We start from the raw sequence: 11,807 nt of genomic DNA, 5'->3' as shown, positions 1-11,807 counted from the left end.
AGGATCAGGTACATTTGTATCCTGTGAAGGGGAATATATGGGCCATAAACATCATAATCTTTAATATATAAACCTGAATTAATCTGACACACAAGCGGATGTTTGTGTCTTTTGTTTCCCACCAAAAGTAGTCAGACAAATATATCAGGATGGGACTCTGTGTAAAGTGCTTCAGTGGTGGAAATACACAATTTCTTTGACATGGGTAGAATAAACACTAAAGATGAAAAGAGAGAGAGGTGAAGTTGATTATAAAACGGTATCAAAATAGAAGGAGCACAGACATTCATTCCAGGGTCGTGAAACGGCTAAAGCGATTTAAAAAGAATCGCACGGTTTGTTGCCAAAGCCCTCTGTGGTTTATATGCAAATGTTGCTTCTTGCAAATTAGTTTCTGGGCTCCTTGTAGCAACAGTAATAGAGAGAAAGTATCCTAAAGCAATCAGATATTCAGTGTCTTCTCCTACTTTGTCCTCTTTGTCTTTAACACAAAACCACTAAAACATGCACTATCTCCTTCATCAGTTATTTTCATGCCTTGAATATAGTTTGCCTCCACATCCTTGTGCTGTCGTTCACCCTAAACGCCAAACCGGATCCTTCCCCGCGTGTGTCCTGTCAGGGTGGCCTCGGGCACCACGCCCCACGTGTCACCGGAGCTCCATCTCCACACAGCGCTGTGAGCACATCCTAGCCCAGATCCTGTTGGCTCCGTCCCCCCGCATCACTCACCGGCCTAATCCGCACAGAAAGACAAACACTGTCACTCATGCCTGAAGTCTACGGTTTCAGGACCCGAAAGATAAACAGCGGATTCGTACGTATTCTTGCAGGCGCTGGGCGGCACTGGGCTTTGAGACACCTTCGTCCTGCCGATGATGTCTGCTGTAGCTGGGAGGGTGATTTCTGTGCGCCGTTATTAACCTCATCAGCAGTGTCTTTGTGTGCGGATGAGCTCTGATCCGCTTCAATTAATGAATGAAGTTAATTCGTCATTAGCGGCTCTTCCAATGAATTCTTAAGTCCTCTTAAAACAAGACGCACTCTGCTGCCCCTGTTTAAACCTCTGAATAAGACCACCCCGGTTCCAGAGATACAGAATTCCAGTACAAGGAAATGTTTGTCGTTAATCTGTGGTCCGGATTCGTCACCCACGTGCCAGCATATTCTAATTACTGTCAGTATGTATTATACAGGCCTGTGTGTGTAAAATATACTAAAAGAGGCTGTGGCTCATCTCCCCTCCAGACACAGACAGCAGCTTGTCATGGTCTTTAATGGACACGTCTTCCTCCAACGAACCCCCACTCTTGCTGTCCCTGACTCTCGTGCGTCTTGATCGTAAATTCGTACCAGAGAGGGAACGTTTCCAGTCTAATCCGAGGAATGCACGACAGACACTGAAACGTCTCGTTTTGAGTAAACCTGTCCCACGGGTGCTTGTGGGTTGCTTCTCAGTCCCGTAAACCCTCTGGCGTGGCCGTTGGCAGCTGTGAGTGAGGAGGTCTAAGTGCCGGAGAGCTTTCCGAAGGGTCTCCTCAGTGCAGTGAGATATTGTTTGTTTCTTATACAGTTCAGCAGGCAGGATTGTGATGCAGCTGACTTAGACTTTAAATACTTCACCCTTGACCTGTTATTGTTCCCGGCTCAGCTGTGAGAGGCTTCGACATCAGCTGCGGTCAAGTATGAATGAAATGCCTTTCTGAGCTAACTTGTTGGCCAGACTGCTATGGTTAAATAGATTATTGTTTTATAAAAATGAAAAACATACAAATTATTCTTCTAATATTCCTTTATTGATACCAGTATGTCTGGGAATGTTAATACTTAATCATGGTTTTAATATGGTTTGTGTTCTCTCTCGGTGGTCTCATCTCCTGGCTATGGAAATGTTTCTCCCCTAACGTTCCTCCTGGTGTCACAAAACAAAACGGGTCCGAGCTGGGCAGAACCGGGCCGTTTCTTAGGTTCTAATGAGGGACAAATCCCAAGACTGATGGACACGGCCTCTCTGTGTCTATTAAAGGACTTGTTCTAGTGATGTGTTATTGTTTAGCATTTTGATATGCAGAGATGCTGACTTTAAGCATCATTCACGTGGCCCATCAGATAAAGCCCCGTCTCAGGTGTTTTTTTGGAGAAATCGGTACCTTGTTATGAGTTTTTTTTCGATGGAGGTGAGAGTGTGGCTGTCGGTGAAGGACTGAAAGAACAGGAAATGGTGTCTGGATGCCAAGCCGGTCTTCCTGTGGACTTGACCGCTTGGACTTTCTTCACAAACACATGTGGGCAAAAAGGATTGGTTGTGCTCATGAAACCAGCCTAACAGTGCCAGGAATATACCTTCTTGGAAAGACGTGAAATAACTCTTCTTTTTTTCCTCCCATTCTTAATAAAAGAAACTTGGGGGGAAGAAAGACCAATATGTTGTGTGTCCAAGACAAACCCTTGTCTGACTAAAATTGACAGGTTACTCTGTGTTTCCGGTTGTTATTATTTAAAAGCTTTCCACCAGCAATGCAGACTCCAGTGGGAAAATGGATTATATAAGCAGGAAGCTGAGCTAATAGGCAAACTAGATGAGATCTCATACTGGATAATTATCTGGATTAACAGTTATACAATTCGGGGGTTCGTGCTGTCCCGGCTGCCTTTTGATCAACATCATCTCGCTAATCACCACCGAACTCCGATTCCAGGCTACCTGTGGTTCACCAACGATTTAGAGCGGAAAATAAACAGGCCTGCCTCCGTGCTGAACCACAGATGTGTTTAAATAAGGAGCAATTCAAACGTTTACTGCTGTGACTAATTCTCAAACAGAAGGAACTGTTAACAATAGCACTGATTGGTTTAATTTGTCCTTTTCTGCTCTAATTCGGACGCCGTGTTATGTATCTTTGTAATTACGTGTCCTTAAGTACTACGTATTATGCAAATTTGTCACAGGCAAGATGCTTTGCAAACTGGCGATGTTCAAAAGCTCACATTTTAGTGGCAACTTGGTAAGCAATCCAAAATTGTGTCTACAGAGAAGCATAGGGAAGTGTGTGGAAGATCTTGGGTGATTGCAATATCTGAGTCTGTTTCTATGTGTTGTCAATTATGGGCCACATTTGGGGTCAGTTTGACCATGTGCTCAATTGCACTCTACTATCCTTTCTGTCCAGCTTCCCTATAAATAACGGGGACCACTTCATGACCACTTCCTGTCCGACAGTCCAGCCCCTCAGTCTCGTCCTAATTAAAGAGTTGCACCGTGCTTGGTTCTGTCAAGAAGGAATTGGGGAATGTTTGCAGACTGGTTACTTGAGAACGGCATCTTTTGTCTCTCCCTCGCCGCACTGTGACAGGTCGAAGCATGCAGCACCTGCGTCCCCTTTGAAGGATGCTCTCTTCTGCTGGGGTTCCTGTTCAACGCAAAGTTTACACAAACACGCACACACACAATAAAAAGGCATTTTAAGAAGGGATTAGCCCAACAAAGGGAAAATGCCAGATGGGAATGCCAGCTACCCAGGTGTAATCAATTGCGCCACATCTTTTAATTTCAGACCAAAACAAGATACATCAACTACAGCAAAGCATGTTTTCGTTAGCTGGCGGTTTGGTTTATGGTGACTAAAGTTAATTATTAATGTCTTTATTGTTGTCTCGACGGGATTATTGGACATTAACCATCAGGTGCTGGACGGAGTGTGGTTTTGAGGGGTAATAACCAGCAAAAGGGTCCCCCTCGCTCAGTTTTGCACGTTTGGCACCAGTCTGATGCGGTGCAGCTATGTTGTCGTCTCTCTGTCAGTCCAGGCTGTCATATTCCTCCGAGCGGCTCCCAGGGTGAAATCTGGGTAGGAGAGACTTGCCAGGAGGAGGTGAATGACAGCTGGAGGATTTAAACGATCACGTAAGACCTCGCAGAGAGCACTGAAGGCATGAACTCCCCCGGATGACGATGATGATGAATCGCTAGAACGCTCGGTGACTTCGGGAACGCGGCCAACGGATTTCGGTTAGCTGGGTAAAGCGAAAATGCGTTCTTAAAGGTGAAGCTGAAAAACAAAACATGAACCTTCGCTGACCTCTCCTTGAAAGCGTTGCAGCTCCACCCGGCCAATTATTCCCTCTTGAAAGCCACAATAGTGCAGTGTTTGACAGTGAATCATACAAATTCCAGGCATGTGTCACGAATTCTTACTTAATTTGCCTTTTCTGTTACAATGAAACCTTGATAGATGATTTGTACTCTTAACCTTCCATTTGTGCAGTATCGACGGGGTGTTTACACACAGTTTACCCGCTCAGCCTTCCCGAAATCTCTTCAGAGTGCCGCGGGGATAATGAAAAACTTAATATCTATCACTTTGATCTTTTAAAAAACACTATCAGAGTTTCAACAGAGCAGTTGCCTGTGATTTAAGGGATTACATTTAGTCTGTATTAAAAAAGAAAAGATGAATTCATATCAGTAGATTTCCACTTTGTTTTCCCTAGTCAACTATAATTGTACACCTAAATCTCCAGTTTAGAAAGAGCAAGTGGCCACCAACATGGGCCAATTAATAGGATAATAATTAATAAGATCAGTTGTGCATTGTTTTTGACAGTCCCTACAGTCGAACTTTCTCTACTTACTTTCTGATATAAAATATAATACTGTTGTTATGAATGATTGCGTCTTCATTAACCCATTTTCTTTTTATTTCAAAGTACCGCCCGAGTTCATCACAAGCACGGGTGGTAATTATTCATGATGTAACTTATGCACGTATGTAAAAGTAGACGTGCGCAGTATTAATTATAAATCAAATTATCTTTACTGTATTTGCTCAGTTGTTAGCTTAGTTGACAAGACTTTGCTTCAATCGCGAGACTGTTTTGACAGGCACAGTCGATATGTTGTGAACGATTTTGCGGTAAAAGTATTAGAAGTGACTGGATTATTTTATAATTAAGTTGGCGAGTGGAAGTGAAAATCGCATTTTTCTTACTATTATTATTATTATTATTATTATTTGGAATGTTTTCAGGATTAAGTAAATTAATTATATATTTGAATTAATTATATATTGTGCTCATATTTTGTAAGTTGCCCTGGATAAGGGTATCTGCCAAGAAATAAAAATATATTTTAATAAGAGAGCCTGATTTTTATATTTTCACATCAAGCATTTAAAAGTTATTTTGCCCTGAGAGGAAAATTGATTTTTATTAGTGTTTTTCCACTTTGATGCCAGGATTTTTTAGTTGATAAACTAAGGTGCAAATACACTGCAAATTACCCACATGCTTTATAACTGGTTTAATTTTGTATATTTCAAGAATACTTTACTCCTGGTCACCACTTGATTTGAGTTACACAATATTCAGGATGCTATAATGAATATATAAGGCTATAAATGAATCCTAGCTGCTGTGTTGTTCACTAGGAAAGCTTATTCCGCAAGTTGGGATCGGCAGAATGGAGAGTTTTTCCTTCAGAGATTCACATTTTCCTTTTTCTCCGTGAATCTTTTATTTTTTGTATAATTTAATTCTCAAGCAGTATCCTCCTAACAGCTGACATATGTCTAACAGAAAATGATGGGTGACACCATGATACCAAGGTTTGACAAAGCTGTTTGCTTTTGGATATGGCAAAATCTCTGTTTCAGAAAACAGACCATGGAAATGACAAGAACCAGAATGTGGTTTTACTGCCGGGCTGTGGGGAGCAGATGACTGTTTTTTCGGGAGAGATCTTTCCCAAACTAGGATGCCAATGTGCAGAGTCACTGTTTGCTGGAGGAAAAGCGAGTTATGATATCAATATTAAAGATGTACAGAGTTGTGTGCCTGCCACAGACGGAGAACGTTTCAAACCCTTACGTTGGATGCCCTGAAAATTTGTATTTTAATAGTTTTTGTGACTGCGATGCTAAGAATTCTTTTAATTAATAATATAAGTACAGAAAAAGGTTCTGAAAGGGATAAATAAGCCGTTACATTTGGTAAGTTGTTAAAGACTTCTTAGAGGTATTTCACCTCCTGGCTTTTCTTCAGAAATGTGGTCCTATCGCCGCTTTACCGCTAAAAGGTGAAAAACGTGGATTGTCGTGTTGACGCTCGCTGTACAATAAAGCAAGCCCCCCAGTTCCGTTCCTGCATTAGACGCTGAGTGCGAGATTTGTCAGATAAGATATGCAGGGCCCGATCTTGCTTTGACGGCAGGAGGTAGCGGTTGCACTAAGTTATTCAGACTAAGCAGCTGCCGCGTGCAAATGGAATAGCTTCCCTGCATCAGAAAAAGGCGCCTGGATTTCATGCCTATAAAACTGGAAATTAGCTGGATCCGCAGAAAATTAAGCACTCATCCCATGATTCGCAGGTCATTTCACTGCACCTCCCGTTAATGCGAGTGGATCAGCGCGTCTCATCATCTTTATTGTCTGTGTAATAGATCCGAGATAGCGCCACCAGATCTCTTCAGTCTCTGTTTTAATTGACTGATCCGTTAAGGTCAAGGGTGAGAAATAATTAGTTTAGTTTTAGGGGAAGGAAGGTTGTCGGAAGGCAGGTTTTTTCCAGCTTCATATTTAACACAAACCAGATCAAAGGGAGAGCGTGCTCTTGTCAATCCGAGAATGTCACCGAATTCTGTCAGTCAACACTTTTGTCCATGAAATATGAATTGGTCTAGGAGAGAGGAGTATGCAGGGAGCACTTGACTGGGACACTACTTTGTACAGCAGTCCAGATGCTTGCTTTTTCTTTTTGTGCTTTTCATTGGACAGGAAATTGCTTTGAATAAACAAACACCATTTGGTTCTATTCCACCTGTAATGCAATCCTCCCCAGTTATTCAGTTTAGAAGGAGATCGTATCTTTACTATGGATAACCCATTCACTTTGCGCTGTCATAAGGTACATGAAATCGATCTCTAGTGTGTCTGGCCCTGCTGACCTTGTGTGACAATGCATGCACTGTCCGGCAGTCATGTGACTTCCTGTTTTCACGTTGACTAGGCAATATTCGTCTGCATTAGGTATAATTTCTATAAACCAGTGGCAGCTCACCTTTGACTCTTTGTGTTTCATTGGTACGGAAAAGATCACACAGTACTGTGTATGCCTGCATATTGCAGTTTTGTGAATGGGGATTTAAAAGATTCACCATTTCACCACAAGATTAGGCTGTGAATAAATTCTTTCTGGGGTGTTTTTTTCTCTTCTTTCTCCTTTAACTGTAAACGGCAGCGGTTGAAAAACCAGTTTGGCAGAACTGTATGGTTCAGTTTTAAATGCAACAGTTACATCTTACATAAACACCTCCTCGCTGAGAAAAGAGTCCTCTTCTTCAGTGTACGGCGTCTTTCCTTTGCCAGCCTGCCGTCGTCAGCGTTTGTGGTCGAACGTGTTTATTTGTTTTTCAGTTAACATTTTTGGCAGTCTTAACATATCTCAGATTTGCATGCAATCAGTAAAATCCTGTCAGTTACCGGATCTTAAAAAGATCACCTCTTGCTAACTCCATAACTGATAAAATGGCTTGGGGGGGAAAACCAAGAAGACAAAGCAAATACACAATTGGACTGAAGAATGGAGACCTTAGACCACAATTAAATGAATCCATGAAACACCTATGGGTCTCAAGAATAGAGAAGATACCTGTATTACACTGTGTAACCCAGTCGCCTGTTTGCCACACAACTGTTCTCTTGGAAAACTGGCCACTAAGAAGTGTCTCTGTCCAGTAAGACTGTACAGTGTTGGGATTTAGGTTTCCTTTTGAAATAACTTCTGCCCACAGTGTAATTTAAGCTCCCTCAGTCCAGTGTCCATGTATAGTACTTCGTGACGTTATTTGAAGTGAACTAATTGTTCCTCGCCCTCGGTTTTTCCACATATCACACGAAGACTGATCGTTGTTTAAGTGCGCAGGAGCAATCATTTGGGATTAGGTGCAGTCATATCCCACAGTCATAACTTCTGTCTGTAGCTTCTTTACTTCTTGGTCATCTATTAAACTATACATAGTTATAAAAATGAAATCTCATCCAAAGACTGAATAAAAGGCAGGAGAAACAGAAAAATGGAAACAAAGTAATGAAACTGCTGTGTTCTTTATAAATGTAACATTCATAATGAAAATAGATTGCTTTATTTATGTAAATGAAAGAAATACCACATCTTGGGACAAGGACGAGGCTCTCTGGGTTTCACCTCTGACTCGAGCACGACCTGCTTATAATTATTATACAATTTTAGTGGCGTATAAAAGGGAGCCAGCAGGTGCCCCGAAGTAATACAGTTTTAGATCCTGAGTGAAAATCTATTTACATACATAAAATAAATTCAAATCAGCATTTTCCTGTGAAATGCAAGCACAGGGTACAATTAAACCTGTTTTAAGTTTTTCGCCAGATTAATGTCTGAATAAAAATTCATAAAGAATAAGGAAAATGAGAAGGCTGAGCTTCAGGATTCGTAGGGATTTTGTGTGAAGCCCATTTAATCAGGATAACACTGTTATTAATATTCATAAAGTCAGCTGGAATACAAATGACAGACTGTGGAATCTAGAAACTTTCACTGAGCGAATTTATTAAATGCAGCTTAAAAAATTAATGGAATTTAGTTTATATTAGGGGGAATGGAAATCCAGTATTGGTCGACCGAAATTGGAATTAGAACTTTCTTTAAAAAAAAATTCTATCTCTGACAGACTTCAAAGGCATGTTAAAGCGCAGAGACGCATGAATGGTCATTTAAAAGGATTTAAACACATTACGCTGCAATAATTGTACATGAATAATAAGCAGCCTACGGAGGCAATTAGCTTAAAGTCTACAAGGCTGGAATATGAAAATCGCAGAAAGACAGTAAAGGACAAAGAAAAGTGAGGAAAGTTTGAAATGAGGGATATAGTGGTTTTAACAAGCAAACGTTGTGCTCAGTAAATGGGTAATGCTTTTCTCCCTGTATGCCTGCGATAAATAAACGCTTGATACTGGTTGGGATGTAATGATTTTTACCTCTGTTGTGTACATTTAAAGAACTGTATCATTTTGAGAACATACGGAGAGAGGAAAAAAAGGTTACTTTCTCGGATTTGTCTCTCTTGCAATGAATACATGTTTATGTTCTGTTTTTTTAACGGCTGTATTTGATTATTTTAATTGCATTTCACTTTAGATACAGGCAGAGGTCCTCCTATATAAGACACTATTAAATACTAACTGGAGGAACACAGTGGACATTTGTAGGACATGTTGAAATCTGCCCGTCCCGAGCTGCCACTGCGTCGTGTCCAGTTTATGGTTGAATTATCCTGGGGGTCGTGGGTTAATCAGCCCCCACTGCTCCTATTCAATGGATCTCCATAAAGACAGAAACCACAGGCTTTTGGACGTCTCCATTCTTCACATCCCTTTGTCGTGAAACCTAGTAGCTGATAGTGGCTTCACAGTCGCCAAATTCCAACAAGTAAATTAAATTTTTATTTTAAGCCAGACAATGGGTTCCGAGACCCCTTGAGCCGGCCAAACTGACTTCAAACTAATATTAGCATTTTTGACATCGGATGGGGTTGTTCTCTTTAAAACTGGCTTACAACTATCACATCCCTGGGTGAATGATGTCCATTGAAGGCGCAGAGAGGTCCCGAATCACAGAGCTGGTTAGGGTGTCTATTAGAAAGCTGATTTGGTATTGAAGTACAAGTCCAAAGAGAAGAGTGAGGTCACAGCGCTAAAATCTGCCTTTTTTGTGGTGTTTTATGCAGTTATTTCTTTACAAGCATGGTCATAATAATTAAACAAAACACACAAACACACACAGACTTACAGACACACACTAGCTGTCAAGGTTTCCTCTTTCCAACATTTGTCTTTCATAAGAGATTACTAAGTGATTTATTTTCTCTCAGGGATGATTTATATATACTTAGCCGTGAACTGGCACCACTTTATTGAGAGAATTATAAGGTTTATAAGGACAGTGCAGGAATGCAATGAAGGCTGGTTTCTCTCTATACATGTATCTGTCTTTTTGCTTTTAAAAACAATAATGCCTGTTTGTGAAGTGCAATTGGATGGGACTTAATGGAGTCACGAGGGGTTTGTGCCCAGAAAAATAGGGTTTTCCATCTCTTCATACTTGGCTGTGCTTCCTGAAGCCGGTGCAGGCTGGCATAGAAGCTGGCGATGAGATAATCCTGGCATCTGCCCTCCGACACCCAGATCACAGCCCTGCGCTCACAGCTGAGCTGCAGCACCGGAGAGGAGCGGTGCATGTCTGGGGCATTGGAGCAGATCACCACACTGATCCTGTCTGTGACTTGACAGATTGAATTTGCCCCTCCCAAAATACATATTGATTTAAGAGTTTGTTAAAGCAACACTGTCAATGTTTTTAAAGTGCAATCGTCCTGCAAAAAGAGTCACATACGATAGAAGAAAACTGATAGTCACGTTATAATTGCAATGTAATACAGTGAAATATTACCAAATGTGCAGCAATTGTATAATTATTTTACAATTTTTTTCATTTCTGACAATCCTCAGTGTATGTAAATTGTATGTAGAGATTTGGTGAAAGATATTTTGTTTTTGTTCTGAAAAGTCATCTTTGAAATTATACTTAAAATACTTGACAAATTGGAAGCATTGGAGCTTTATTTTTAGTCACGTCCTTTTTACAGCTGTATTGTTAGAGTCTCCTATATTGTATAGACATTCAGTTGTATTATCTAGTAAATCTATCACTGTCTTAGACATTAAAATGTCAGTTTATTTTCAATGATATCAATGAAAAATCCATCTGCTACCAAAACATAAACTGTGACTCAAAACATTAACTATAAAGTTTAAATATTGAAATATGCTTGTGTGTAAATGCCGATCATACAGGATAGTCATGTTTCCACAAGGACATATATATTTTTCTCACTCTTTTATGTTAATATAAACTATCATTAGGTTGAGGGTAGAAGTTGCAGTTTATTAATGAAAATGTGTATCCATGATAAGTGATGGCAGAGAGCCTCTAGCTTGAACTGTGCAAACACAACCCTTAAAGCTGATTTATGAAGAGTTGTATTGACCGTTGATGCATGCTCTGTATTGACCGTTGATGCATGCTCTGTATTGACCGTTGATGTATGCTCTGTATTGACCGTTGATGCATGCTCTGTATTGACCGTTGATGCATGCTCTGTATTGACCATTGATGCATGCTCTGTATTGACCGTTGATGCATGCGCTGTATTGACCGTTGATGCATGCTCTGTATTGACCGTTGATGCATGCTCTGTATTGACCGTTGATGTATGCTTTTAATTGTTTCACAGCATTACTGTTAGTTTACTATGAAAGACCGCCACAAGAGGGCAGTCTTCTCCTGCACCGTTCCCAGGCAAAGCAACAGGCTCTGCTGCAAATGTCAATGTTTCTTGTAATTGCTCCCAGTCTATTTGTTGCTTGCTTACGAATTAACTTGCATTTATGGAACTAAATCATTCCAATCATTTAATTACACCTGAGGAGCTGAACTTTAATTGCTTGCTGATAACAAGGATCTGATATGGCTTGAGCAGTATTAATTCGGTGTTTACTTTTCTGAGTGCTAAAAGCATTAAAATGATTGCGCAATGGGATTACGTTTTGTTAATTGCTGGCATTCATTAGCTGGGTAAATGGTGAGGTAGAATGACTGTACATTAGGGGGGGATAAAATTATGATTTAAATCACAATTTCGCCAGGCAAATTAAGGCTGCCTGTCTTGTTTTTTTGTATGTTTAATACTCTGGAGGTTATTAAAGAGCGCTTTA

General features: G+C 40.6%; 1 protein-coding gene across 4 annotated transcripts in view; it reads left to right on the top strand.

The window, feature by feature from the left end:
• Positions 1–11,807, top strand: part of mipol1 (mirror-image polydactyly 1) — a 57,881-nt gene that overhangs the window by 5,711 nt on the left and 40,363 nt on the right. The gene's annotated exons all lie outside the window — the stretch shown is intronic.

The sequence above is a fragment of the Amia ocellicauda genome, chromosome 21, assembly GCF_036373705.1.
Source record: "Amia ocellicauda isolate fAmiCal2 chromosome 21, fAmiCal2.hap1, whole genome shotgun sequence".
NCBI classification, from domain to species: Eukaryota; Metazoa; Chordata; class Actinopteri; order Amiiformes; family Amiidae; genus Amia; species Amia ocellicauda.
Note: the sequence above shows the minus strand (reverse complement) of the source record. Positions and strands in the feature narration are given on the sequence as shown.